We start from the raw sequence: 14,568 nt of genomic DNA, 5'->3' as shown, positions 1-14,568 counted from the left end.
AGGGGAACACTTTTCACACAGTATGTTTTTGTAATTGTGCCATTGCTTCACCAGGTTGTCTCTGCACTCAAATGTTTTTCTTTTATCTCTGTATTGCTACATTGCTAAATGATTGGGCTGCAATTGCAGGATATCTTTTCAGGTGGAATAAAGAGAATGTGAGTCTGAATAGTGTTCAGAGTAGCAGCCACGTTAGTCTGTATCCGCAAAAAGAAAAGGAGTACTTGTGGCACCTTAGAGATGAACAAATTTATTTGAGCATAAGCTTTCGTGAGCTACAGCTCACTTCATCGGATGCATGCAGTAGAAAATATGAACTCCAGTTGTCATCCAAGTTTAATTTCCCATTTTAACTCTGGCTTCATCTCCCTATCCAAAACACCATGGCTTTCCTGAATAGAGAGAACCTTCTTGATGTTTTGTCAGCTCAGGGGCTTCCTAGTGGCAATGTTATTTCACTGTAATGGATTGGCCTCTATATGAAATGAATTTGGCTTGGTTCATTTCTTAGTGCATGTGGGGGAGTCAGCATTCACAAAGGTATCATCTACTGTAGTTAGCATAATTTGACCACCAGCTCTTTGGGGCAACCAACTCTCTGTGTGTGTGCGCATACGTGCATACATACAAGGCACCTAAAATGATGGGGAACCTGATCTTGACAGCTGCTACCAGAATGCAATAAGAACTGTTGGCAATTTTATTGGAGACAATAATAGAGCCCTAGAAGGTAGTTTCCTACTGATCAAAGCAGAGGAACTGTGGCCTGGAAGTGCAGTATTTCTTTTCTGAACCTGATGCTCCAGTGCTGTTGATAAATTCATCTGTGCAATAAATAAATAAAAAAAAATCCAGTGTTCTTCAGTATATTGTGGTTCACTTGGAATAGTTGTTTTGGGTAACCATAGACTGAAATGGTGAAGAATCACAATGAGTTCTGAGACTTTGACCTGCTTCTACTTGCCCTTCGTGGAGAGCGTGGAAACTTTCTTAGGAAGCTTTTCTGACCTCCCGCTCTCTAATACGCTGAACTGCGTTTAAATTAGTTTTATAATAGATATTGCTTTACAATATCAGCCAAATTCATGCCTGATGCAACTCTGCTGACTTCATACATTTAGTAAGGATACAAATGGATGAGTCTGTCTGCAGATTATATTTGGAAGCATGAAGGAGACGAGACAAGACAGTCTTGAGGTGTTCCAGATGGGTTTTGCTGAGGCTGTAAGCTTCAGACCTTAGTACAAAGGAGGGTGATAATCCTTTGGAGCTAGGGGGAAAACAACACTGGTAACTGGTACCTGTGTACTTTAGGAGACGAGGGGGAGAGCCTCATGTCAGGTGGAGACTTTGTTTCTTCCCTTTAATTGTAATTTGGGGAGCTGCAGCTTGGCCATCACTTCTCAGCCCCCTGTTGGGAAGAGGAGGAAAGAACTTCAAGTCTCACTGTTGTCTGCCCAGTTCAGAAGTGATAATAACAAGCTGTAGAGCGGGTCATGTCCAGCTTACATCACCTGAGGGACGGAGGATTGGGTGAGGGAGTAGGGCGGGGAGGGAGAAGGATTCCTTGAGTGAGGGAAGGAATAAATTCTCCATGTCTTTGGTGGATCCCCCACACCACATGTCAACTGCATGGCTGTGGAGGGGCCAGTCTTGCTCCATGAGGCCTTGTGTTAGTGGACAGGCAGGAGTGGGGGAGGAGGCGGAGAAGATACCTAGCAGAGGGTGGCACATCCTCCCAGGCAAGTGAGGCACAGCCGAACGAAGAATTACCAAATGCTACAAAATACATTTTGCATATTCTTTTTTTATTTAATTGAGAAAGATAACAATATTTAAGGACAAATTGTGATTTGATTGAAATGTCGCAACTCCCTCTCTCCAGTAGTGAACCACAATGCCAGAAAGCTCAAAGAGTGTAGTGCTGCATGAGACTCAAATCTTGTTATAGCTAATAGTGACTCATGAAGCGGACCTGTTACCATGACAATTTACTCTGCCCAGGAGTCCCTTTTATAAGGGCACTGCTGTGTTAACAACTGCTTGGTGAGGCTGCAGCAGGACTGTAGCCATTAAACTGGGGCTGCAGGGCTGGGGCAGGAGGCTGTCCTGTAATGCCCTGGACCTCTCCTCCACAAAGCAGGCCCCACATGTGCTCATGAGGAGCCCACAGTGGTGGCTCAAGCCCACCCCAGTCTGCCTATAAATATGCTAAGTTTTTAATAGCTATATTAATTATACATTGGGCAGGGGGTGGAAATAACTAACTTGTGATTTGTATCTCGCCTGTCAAAAAAGTCTCCAGCCACCACTGGAATCCAACTGGGTTTAAGATAGAGCTTGATAAGTCTATGAACAGGATGATATGACATGGTTGCCTATGACAGCAGGGGACTGGACTCAGTGACCCAAGAAGTTCTTCCCATTCATCTATCCTTAGGGTAGGAGAAGCTGGCCACTCTGCTCCACAGAACCCATGACTGGTTAGAGAGCTGACAGGAAGTCCCCACCCCGTCTTCCTACTGCCTTCGTCTCATTGGAAGATGGGATTGCCACTTTGAAAGAGAAGTTGAGCCCTTGCCAGTAAAACTTTAGATACATAATTTTTTATCCGATCAAAAATAATGAAACCTAACCTGTGGATCTACTGGTTCTTTTTGCAAGAACAGAAAATACAACGTTGAGTGGATTTTTCAAAAGCTAAAACTTCAAGGTGTTCAAGATCCAAATTTTATGTTTGAACCCATTTCTTCTCTTTAAGCTTAATCTAGTGCCCCCTGGAATCATAGAATCATAGAATATCAGGGTTGGAAGGGACCCCAGAAGGTCATCTAGTCCAACCCCCTGCTCGAAGCAGGACCAATTCCCAGTTAAATCATCCCAGACAGGGCTTTGTCAAGCCTGACCTTAAAAACCTGTAAGGAAGGAGATTCTACCACCTCCCTAGGTAACGCATTCCAGTGTTTCACCACCCTCTTAGTGAAAAAGTTTTTCCTAATATCCAATCTAAACCTCCCCCATTGCAACTTGAGACCATTACTCCTCGTTCTGTCATCTGCTACCATTGAGAACAGTCTAGAGCCATCCTCTTTGGAACCCCCTTTCAGGTAGTTGAAAGCAGCTATCAAATCCCCCCTCATTCTTCTCTTCTGCAGGCTAAACAATCCCAGCTCCCTCAGCCTCTCCTCATAAGTCATGTGCTCTAGACCCCTAATCATTTTTGTTGCCCTTCGCTGGACTCTTTCCAATTTATCCACATCCTTCTTGTAGTGTGGGGCCCAAAACTGGACACAGTACTCCAGATGAGGCCTCACCAGTGTCGAATAGAGGGGAACGATCACGTCCCTCGATCTGCTCGCTATGCCCCTACTTATACATCCCAAAATGCCATTGGCCTTCTTGGCAACAAGGGCACACTGCTGACTCATATCCAGCTTCTCATCCACTGTCACCCCTAGGTCCTTTTCCGCAGAACTGCTGCCTAGCCATTCGGTCCCTAGTCTGTAGCGGTGCATGGGATTCTTCCATCCTAAGTGCAGGACCCTGCACTTATCCTTATTGAACCTCATCAGATTTCTTTTGGCCCAATCCTCCAATTTGTCTAGGTCCTTCTGTATCCTATCCCTCCCCTCCAGCGTATCTACCACTCCTCCCAGTTTAGTATCATCCGCAAATTTGCTGAGAGTGCAATCCACACCATCCTCCAGATCATTTATGAAGATATTGAACAAAACCGGCCCCAGGACCGACCCCTGGGGCACTCCACTCGACACCGGCTGCCAACTAGACATGGAGCCATTGATCACTCCCATTGAGCCCGACAATCTAGCCAGCTTTCTACCCACCTTATAGTGCATTCATCCAGCCCATACTTCCTTAACTTGCTGACAAGAATACTGTGGGAGACCGTGTCAAAAGCTTTGCTAAAGTCAAGAAACAATACATCCACTGCTTTCCCTTCATCCACAGAACCAGTAATCTCATCATAAAAGGCGATTAGATTAGTCAGGCATGACCTTCCCTTGGTGAATCCATGCTGACTGTTCCTGATCACTTTCCTCTCATGTAAGTGCTTCAGGATTGATTCTTTGAGGACCTGCTCCATGATTTTTCCAGGGACTGAGGTGAGGCTGACTGGCCTGTAGTTCCCAGGATCCTCCTTCTTCCCTTTTTTAAAGATTGGCACTACATTAGCCTTTTTCCAGTCATCCGGGACTTCCCCCGTTTGCCACGAGTCGATGAAAAGACTCCTGTTGATTTCAGCAGTCTGTGAATCAGGCTTTTTATTAGGATACTACAAATCTATTAAGCAAAAGAATGTCTGAGTGGAGCATCCTTGGCAGAATAATTGCATTAATTTTTGCCTTTTTCATTTAACCACATAACCAAACGAAACGTGTGATTTCTAAAATTCAAGTGTGAATTTATATTTGACAAGAAACTACTTGTACTTTTATCTGTTCCTTGAGGGGAACTGCAATTCACTGGTTGAAGGCTTCCCTCCAAACACTTGACAGTAGTTTATGTTAATCCTGGATACAGTTGCTGACACTTTGAGAGAGACTAAACATTTATGTATTATGTTATACATGTTTGGAAGCTATTGCATTAGTCATCCAAATACTTCAATTTCAGATTTCTTTTGTAATTCTTTCTGTAGTGACACTTGCTACACAACACACACAAAGAGCTGGAAGAACAGTGTATTAACTAAAATAGATTTTGAGGGTTGACATCAGATGCAGACCTGTAGTTCATAGAGAAGGCTTTCTATTTGGTGTTTTGGGTAATGAATTACTATTTTCAGTTGGTTACGGTAGACTTCCCTTTCTGTCCTAAAGTATTGTCTAATAATATTAAAGAGCTGCTACATTCGATTCCAGCAGTGTCTGAATTTCAGTAGAGAATGAACTAATTCGTCACCATAGCATGTAAAATATTCCATAATCCTTTTTGGTAGAAAGACACTAAATAAATGTAATGTATTTAACATTGGATTAAGGGAAAACTCTACAAACTTTAAGAAACATTTTAAATAGAATTCGTTGGAACATTTCCCCAGCCTCTGTGGTAAATGTTGACTTTTGGGGGGGGGGTGGGTGGGTTAGAAAACGTTATTCCAGCTGAAAATTTCTCATGTTGTAAATCAGGTGCCCCAGGCTCCCATTTTACTTCTTGGACAGGTTAGGTTTCCCATGAGGCACTTCAGAGACAGATCTGAATCAAAATATTCCAGTTTTGGGTATTTGTGGCTTTTTGTTTTTTAACAAAAATGATTTGTGTGTGTGTGTGTGTGCGCGCAGAAACAGACCCTCTTTCACAGAAAGAACTTCTTCCTTCAGTCGAAAACCCAATTTTCCATCAAAAAAGTTTTGATGGAAAATGTTCAATTACCATTAATTTTAATACACGCTTTTATCTTTACATAATCCTTATAGCACTTGTCCTCTTCAAATCACGGTGCAAATATAATTGACAACTCAATGAGATTATCAAACACTTTTGACTATACAGTGTGTTGAGGACCCTACCTTTTCTAACTGACCACTGCGAGATAGCCAAGTGTCTTACAATGTAATGTTTCTTGTATTAAGTGACTACTTCACCACTCAACTGGTAGCACCCAGATACAGTAACACCCTTCCTAGAAGGTTACCTGGGCTGCTTTATACCTGATGCAGTGGATTCACGTACAGGTTCTGATTCTGCAAGCACTTGTACACATGAGTGGGCCCACTGGAACAACTTGTCCTACATAAAGTTATTCACATCCATAAGTATTTGCAGGCTCTGGACCACAGGTTATGCACGGGATACTTTGCCCTTTCCATATGTCTGTCTATTGCTCTTAGTTTTATACTGAAACACCAGACAGTTAAATATAATCTTTATATGTTTGTTTCACATACATTTAAGGCAGACTCATCTATATGTTAAGTGTTCTTTTATGGAAAATACCATTTACACATGAAAACCTGTTTCTATTAAGTCTGTCAAGTATTTTATTAAAACTAAGCTGTCTGTATTTTAATAGGTATATTAAAAATAACTTTCAACATGACTTCTGAGTTTCTCAAGTAAAAATCTTAGCCTGTTGAGATAATTTGTTGAAGAAAACTGGTTTTGTCAGTCCATTACTACAGGTTACACTGTAGTTTTTATGTGGAATACAACATTTAACGCAATGGGAAGATTTTTCAAAGGCACCCAAATCTCACTGACTTTCAATACAACATAGGTTCCTAAGAGCCTAAATCAGTGAGACTTCTGCTTCTAAGTGAGTTATGTGCTGAGGGTAAAATTTTACCCAATACCATTAAGTAAAGGACTGTCAATAACTTTTGCTCAATAGAATGAGCATGAAAGTTAGATATGAGGTGGGATTTACCAAAACTGACCGTGCTGGACTTACTGTGCTCCTGTTGCAGTCAATGGAACAAAGTTAAGGCCATATTGAGTGCCTTTGAGAATCCCACCCATTATGACCAGTAAGTTACCATTCCTGTATGAAGGCTTAGTTAACAGCTCTATGTAGACATGGTTCTGAGCAGAACAGGGGTGTGTCAAACTGTGAAGCTACACTGTTTCCTCCAGCTTTGCATTTAAGATAACACTTCAGAAGGGCTGCCTCATTTGGAGAAGTATAAGTAACCATTCCCTTCTTGGTGTATGTGGGAGACTGTTGGCTGGATATTCTGAGTGAAGGGCTGTTTGGCTTTGGAATTCTTTCCCCTCACCTCCCACCTGAGCTATCAGAACCTTTCTTTAGTGACCTTTGAAAGACAAATCTGTTTTTTGTAGTCCCTTCTTGGGAGGGAGGAAGAATAACTGAGGGTGACCAGAAGACACTCTGTGTGGGGGATGGGACTGAAAATAATGTTTGGAGTAGGGTAGACGCTGGCAAGGTTAAGTATGAATGTCTTCTAGATTATTCTAACAGATGGCGGTTGTTGTCTATCTGTTGAGTTGTTAGTTTTTCCCTTTTTCTTTTTCTTTTTTTTTGGTAAGTCACCCAGAGCACAGGATGGGCACTTTGTAAATAAATGTTCTTTACAGGCAGAGGAAGAAAGACCATTTTGGAAGAGGTTGGAGCAGCGAAGGAGAGATGTGTGGTCCTTGGTAAGTCTATTGCCTGATACTACTGCAAATCTAGATGGAACTACTAAGGTTCTAATTGCATTTAGCTTGAATGACTCTTTCAGAATGAGAACTTGCATTTTTTTTAATACTTCCGAGCATTTCCTTTCAGTTCATATATGAGAAGTCTTAAGGCTACCTTTCTGTCAAAAACTGTTAGTGAAATTTAAGACTTTGAACTGCTTTTGTCCCTTTAATGAGCATTACAGAATTTGGCAATTTCTCTTCCCTCACAGTTCACACTGGGAACCTTTCCAAGCTTCTGCCTCTGGGTTTTGTGGTTGTCAGAATTACAATGTATTCATATTTCATGCTGGAGATGTGCTAAACTACACAATAAGTCAGTGAGCAGGGATCAAAATGCTTATTGGGTGGCATAGATATTGTTTTGCATGATACATTTTTATTTATTTATATATATATTTATTTTCTGGGAAAGTCTCATTAGGTTTAAAATTTGCGGCACCTTATTATGTGAAATTCTATGGCAGTGACTTTAGTGAAAGATACTTGCTACTCTGGTAGCACAGCCCTGTATGAGGTCTAAAAAGTGTATTCTGAACCACAGGCATTCAATTTAGAAAAATTGAATTAAAAAAAACCAGCACCACTTTGTACCTTTTACTTTTAGCATAAAATACAAGAAGAGCTTTTTATGAACAGATAAGAAGCATTGCTCAGAACTGGAACCAAAACAGGGGTGTGTGTATATCACTGACCTGCTGTGTCACCTTGGTTGAATCATTTCACTGTGCCTCAGTTTTTCCATCAGTAAAGTGGGATTGGGGAGCCTACAGAAATTTTTCACATGGTATGCATGTGACTCCACACCATCCTGACCCTCCTGGGAGCCTCAGTCCAGGGAGCTCCTGACTACCCTACCAGGGTCCTTTGTGCCTTACCCGTCCTTGCTGGCAAATGTCAGATCCATCCTGCTTCCCAGTTCTGAGAGAAGCAGGAGACTGAGCCGCTGCGTCAGCATGTGCGGGCTGCCGTGCTACTCAATTTTGGCCCTGCTACCCTGCATCCTGACGCATGGGTTGAGGGCCCAAAACTGAGTGGTGGTGTGACCTAGCGCACAGGGGGCCTCATGATGCAGGGTCTGCAGGGCCAACCTGAGTGGGTAGTGGGGTGGCGGCCTCCTGCCTTGGGATCTCACCAACATGACCTCAAAGAGTCACCAGCAGCCAGAGAACAGTACGTATCATGTGTAGAGTGACCACTTTTTCAAAAGGCAAAAGCATGACACATGCAGGAACCCTAGCCCTGCTGTGGCCCTGGCCAGGCCAGAAGCTGGAGCAGGACTGTGGTAAGAGATGTCCGGGGAGCTCCAGACCTTCTACCTGCCCTGGTTGGGGGTGCTGGGTGCCTGAGAGCAGCCCATGCCACTGCCCTTCCGGGGCATGCTGCCCATGGCAGGTGGATGGTCCAGGGCTATCCACAGTGGCCTGGGCTCCCTGGATAGCTTTGGGCTCCCAGCCCATCGGGAAGAGACTGGTACTGCCCCTGAGCCTTGGGCAGGCACGGAGTGATGCTGCAGGGAATCTGGTACAAATACTGTCTTGGAGTTATTCAGCCTAGGACCGAGACTTGAACTCTACATTTTGGGACTGTCCTGCCCAATTCGGGACGATGGTTACCCTAATTCATGTGTATGGCTGCAGGTACCACTGAGTGGAATGATACCTACAGGAGGTTTGTTTAGTGGCTTGGAAAGAATTTTCAGAGAATGATGGGAAGCGAGAAGACGGATGGATGCAATTAACATGACTCTTTGAGCCTGGACACATTACTTTAGATTTTTGTTGTTTTTTGGGCGGAAACAAAGATTAAAACATCCTAAAGCACTGGATGCCAGGAGGTTTGATTATTATTTTTTTCCCACCACCTCCACACGCCTTGTTATGCAAACTTTTGCTACAAATAGCTCCAAATGTTTAGTGGCTATTAAATTATTCAGAACTTTTTTCTAAACTCCGCCTCAGTTCTTGCTAAATGCTATATAACTGGTTGTGATAGTCACATGATTCTGTTGTAGCCAATAAATAGTTACTAAATAGTTAAAAAAACAAAACAAAACCACACACACTTTTTGACTGGCTAGCTATATTGGACCAATGTGTCTTGAGATGAAAGGATGTATGTAGATATGGTCCAATGATGTGGCAGTTGGATCTAGACTAGATAAAGGGTTTGAGGTAGAACAATGGCACTGGTATTTTGCAATTTGTCCTCATGAGTTTTTGACCTAAAATTATGAAAATAAGATCAGGAATGCTGTCTTGTCTAATTGGTAATGTGATCCCATGTGGTGTTTGTTCTTTAGAGGGTTGGGGGGTCGACTATCCAGCCTACGCTACACATCTGTTGGCGCCTAAAGGAAATACTTGAGGGTAGCTCATGCTGCTGCTTGTTTGGACCAGCCATATGGTGCACTGCTCTGGGAGTCATTCTGCCGTTGACTGCCCTTTTATGGACAAAATGGTGTGGGGAATCTCTGCTCCAAGCATTACTCTGGCAGCAAAAGCCAGGATTTATCCTTTATACTTCAAAGAACAGTAAAAGTACACAAGTTCCCAGAATGATTTTGGAGCAGCGAATATTATGGAAGAGAGATTTCTGTAGCCACAAGATGGCAGTCACTGAGCAAATTTCAAACTGTCTCAGTCTATCTGCAGGATTCATGACATAAATTAACACTCTGCTCCTTGAACTGCGAAGATACTTATAAAATGGTTTAATAGCTGGGGAAGGGTACTCTGAAATACAGAATGAAAATATGCATGTATTTGCCTAGAAGTTATTTCTTTTCTAACAAAAGGGTGTGTGTGTGTGTACGTGGACAATATAGAATCTTAACGAATTGAATAATTCACCAACAGTAACTTTTTCCAGTTTATCTTCATTATACAAGTGTATGTATAATAATTCCAGCATTCTTCAGAACTGTTTAATAGTGTTTTTGTTTTAGCACTCTTACCGAAGACTGCATAATCATTTCTGATTATTTTCATGCTTCAGCCCTGGCAGGGGGAAATCGCTGTAAAAAATCAGTTTAGAGCGTTCTGTTAAACTATTTTCATGGGTCAGAGGCATAGTATGAAAATATTTTTACAGCGAAAATAACCACGTCTATAGTACTTCTTTGCCTTAGGCTCCATTTACACATGCAACAAAACAACCCCCTCTCCATCTCTCTCCCTGTTTCTCCTGCTCTGTGAATGGCTACAGAAGTGTTATCAAAGTCCACAGTGGTGGTGTGGACCCAATTCTGAAGAAACTATCATATCTGCAACAACTTTTGTTTTAGCCCATTCTACAGGCACACTCAGAGCTCTAGGATAGGGGCTGTGTTCAAACAGATCTCTCCAGCATGTTCCTGCTTTCTCTTGATTTTAACAAGGTCAAACTTCATTTTGTGTGGCTGCAGAAACGAATAAAGGTTAGAGCTGCATACCAGATGACCATATCTTCTTAAGAAGAAGTGTGTCAGTTCTGAATGGACAGCTGCTTCAGTGTTCTGGGCTGGAAATCCTGCTTCCAGTACCAGACTTCATATACATACATGGGTTGTTGGCCACCTGTGCTTATGCCTACGTGTTAGGATGGCACAAGTTTGTTGGATCTAGTCTTTAAGAGCAGCAAATGCCATCTTTCACGGAGACCTTCTCTTGTGATGCCTGTGAAACTGTAGCACCTCATTCCCCTTTCAACTGAACACATCAGGCTTTACAGGTTTTCAGACTTGTTTAATTCTGAAGATATTTTTTACAGGTGATTATATTGCTATACAGTTGTATGTAAATATTTTGCATGTAACGCTTGTCAGTACTATTGATAAGCAGTCAATTACTTTTAACTATTAAATATCTGAGGCCAGATTTTTATACATGCAAAAAAGTATTTGTATAATTTGTGCACACATTTGCAGCCATTGCTTATGATGGCACTCTAATTGCCCATACAGATGTCTTGTTGGTCATTTGCACATGCAATTATTATACATATCCGCAAACTCATACTAATTCTTTTCTGTGTGCACAGTTTCAACTCTGAGACTTAATCTCTTTGTCAGGATTCTTCTGCATGTATCAACAAATTTAGGAGTAAGGCCCTAATTTAAGCACATGTCTAGCTTTAAGTATTGCCATTGACTTCAAAAGGACTTGTGCCTAACTTTAGGCACATACTTACACACCTTGCTGAATCAGGGCCTAAAAGACTTGAAGGACCCAAGAGAAATAACTTTCTCATGGTAGGAATATAGCAGGTTCAGAAAGATTTAAGTTCTTAAGAATTTCTCTGTCTATATTTTTGTAACTCCTTTTAACTAGAACCCCTCAATTAAAATGTTGCAAATTAGATTTGCTTTCAACCCACTGACTTGAGTCCAGCTTCTAATCAGGTTAGGCAGTATGAAAAGCTGGAATCAAATTTGAACCCAGGGCCTGCTCTGTTTATAACCTTTCACTGCAATTGCTGCATCATAGCACATCTCTATTTTCTGTCTTATATCCGATATTGAGTGGAATGTGCGTGTGCTCCCTAATACAGCTGGCACAAATTCAGGCTGGCACAAATTCAGGTATGGTTGTCCTGGCAGTGTCAAGTCTAGCTTAAGCCATCAAGGTGCTATTTGCTCATTACATATTCATTTTTATCATTTCCTGATTTACACTACTGGAAGCTTATAGTAGAGGTTAAAAACATCATCCGTAGTGGGACACTACGACAGCTGCCAAGAGTTCATTTTATCCCTGACCCTTTAAGCTATACAAGCCAGCCAGCTTCATCTGTCCCTTGAATTGAAGCCCTGTCCCTAGAGGTGGTGCATCATTTATTCTTGATTTCCCTTCTGATTCAATGGACTTGGAGATCCATTATTTTTCAAGTTAACAGATACAAATAAGTGGACTTGGCTGAAACCAAAGATATGAGTGACCTCTGCTGAAATCTTAAATTCTTCACATTCTGCAAAACCCTTTGATCATCATGGTTTGAAATGTGGTTACTAACATGGAAATATGGAATCCGTGTACATTATAAGGAAGAAATTTTCAGTTAGTTATCAGGACATAATAAAAACAGTTGATTATTAGCTCCATTGATTTTGACTTTGTCCGGGGGCTGCTGAAGACTGGATTTTTTGGGGTGGGGTGGAGAGAGAAAGTATCATCAAATACTAATATTGTGGGCATATGTATCTAGACATGTATGGGGCTAACACCACTCAGTGTGCTTTTGCATTCTGTTTGTTCAAGGCTGTGCTTATTCAGATCCTAAACTTCGTCCAAGAGGTCTGCAGGAGAACATTGCCTGGCTATAGTAGCAATTGTATAGTTACCCAAAGGACTTGGAGCTTATTTAATGAGGGAAGCTGGTCTAGATCATTTGGGCTCACTCTTGAGGTTGCACCTGTTCTTCTTGTTCACCGTACAAGCTGGATTCATGCGAGGCTGAAATGGGCAGAGATTTCTGAATTTAATTTGTGCTGTGCTTGCCAGAGCCAATGTTATACAGCCATGCATCAATTTTAGGAGTTCAAAAGTGTTTGAAAAATTTCTCTCTCTCTCCCCCTCCCCCAGCTTCAGGTCTGAGAATATACAGTAAAGAGTCAAGCTGTGCAAATAACTGATTTTTTTTCAGTTGGATTTGCAAACCAAAAAAAGTGGGGAGGAAAAAAAATTGTTAGAGTTGAATGAAATGTGTCGTTTGGTGTTTTAATCCTTTTCTAAAATGGAAGTTAATTTCAAATTGAAAAATCAGATCTTTTTTGAAAATGTCAAAATGAAACGTTGCAATTTGGGAGTTTTTTCTTTTACATGAGTTCATGAAATATTTTGGCTAATTCAAATCTGCATTTGTGTCGGGGGGGGGGAGAGGGGAAGCTTTTTATCCAAAATATTTTACACAGCCAAAGTGAGGAGCAAACCTGCACTGGCAGGGGCTGGACTAAATGCCAAATTTGTGCAGGTGCGTGCACACATAATATCTAATTCTGGAGGATTGCAGAGCTGTCCATGTGTTTATCTTCAGAAATGTTATTCTCCGTGATATGCAGAGTTTTCTTCAACTTTATTAAAGTTGCTGGAATAATATAATGAGAAACCTTTTTAATAGAATTTAAATTAATTTTGCCATAATCCCTTCTCTTCTCAATGTGTTCTAAATATACACGCTATAAAGGGCATAGCGTATGAGATCTGCTTTGATATGTAGGGTAGGGAGTGTCAAATCTTGCTCACTTCATCCCAGTAGCAGCAATATGGCTCCAATGGAGTTGCTCTGCCAGGGAACCTCCTACTGGCTTCTACGGCTCCTGGAGCAGGCCGGACAGCATGGGGAGGTACGCAAGCAAAAAGCATGTATGTGACCATTGACATTGTTAGGAACTTTGCTGCAGTCCTGCAGTGTTGACAGAGAACAATATATTTCTCTCTTGCCCCTGTTCTCTCTGGCCTTTGGCCCACTCCTCTCTACTCTCCTACTCTGAAGCCCACAGAGGTGCTCCTGAGTTGGGCAAAAGGAGCAATGTTCCTCCCTTCTACTTGTCCTGGCTGGGTCCTGCAGGGGTTTTGTTGCCTCTGCCCATGCACTCAGAAGGGATGATTTGAACCGTCTATGTTTAATAACACCAGTGATGTGCATGGCAATTTTCAAGCAAATTAATAGACACGGTCCCTGCACCAATGATCTCTCAATCTAAATTAGATCAGAAATATGACAGAAGTGATAGCAGACAATCATAGTTAAGGAAGGGAGACTTAGAGGCAGGATTTTTAATTGTTAATTGCTGTATCTGGCATCTAGACTTTCAGTAGCATTTGAATTAATAAAAGGAAATTTTTCAAGGATTTTTGCTTTGCTGCTCTAAGATAAGACAAATGTTAACTCTTTACCAAGTCCGCTGCATTATGTTCTGTAATGGCAGTAGCTGCTCCATAGTTAAAAGTTAAAGGTAGTTCCAACAAAAGCCTAAATTTCAATTCCCTCCCCTAACTTGACCTAAAATAAATGAATGATCCTGAAATCATGCATGCCATATCTCATGCCAAGACAGAATATTTCTGGAATGTCTGACAAACATTAGAAGAGGAGTCTTAAAGTATTTAAAGAGTCTTCCAAATTCTTCTGGCTCATCATAGCTTTAAAATGGTTTGGTTTATCAGCTTCAGTTGTTTTATTTTGTTCTTGATACAAAGTGCTTTTTTCAGTTGGGGAGAGGGCAGGGATTGGAAGAGTTACAAAAATATATAACTCTAATTTTGGATGGGAGTGTTCATACCACACATTAAGGCAGGCAGGGGAAGGAATTACCAAGAAGCTTGTTGGAACAGGGAGATAAAGAAGCAGTTATGGAAGAATGAAGGAGGGGCCTTGAGGAGAAACTAAGAGCTCCCCCAAGCTAGCCAGAGGGTGAGGCAGGAAGGA

General features: G+C 41.7%; 1 long non-coding RNA gene across 5 annotated transcripts in view; it reads left to right on the top strand.

Moving 5' to 3' along the window:
* The window catches only part of LOC122462899, a 185,117-nt gene that overhangs the window by 25,605 nt on the left and 144,944 nt on the right, over positions 1–14,568 (top strand). For 3 of the 5 annotated variants that reach the window (XR_006285791.1, XR_006285787.1, XR_006285789.1), the window contains exon 1: positions 6,547–7,119. This is a non-coding gene — a long non-coding RNA (uncharacterized LOC122462899). Of the gene's footprint in view, positions 1–6,546; positions 7,120–14,568 lie in introns of those variants that run through there. The other 2 variants (XR_006285790.1, XR_006285788.1) reach the window with 1 other exon arrangement.

Source organism: Chelonia mydas, chromosome 14 (assembly GCF_015237465.2).
Source record: "Chelonia mydas isolate rCheMyd1 chromosome 14, rCheMyd1.pri.v2, whole genome shotgun sequence".
Lineage (NCBI taxonomy): Eukaryota > Metazoa > Chordata > Testudines > Cheloniidae > Chelonia > Chelonia mydas.
This window is presented reverse-complemented; position numbering and strand designations above follow the sequence as displayed.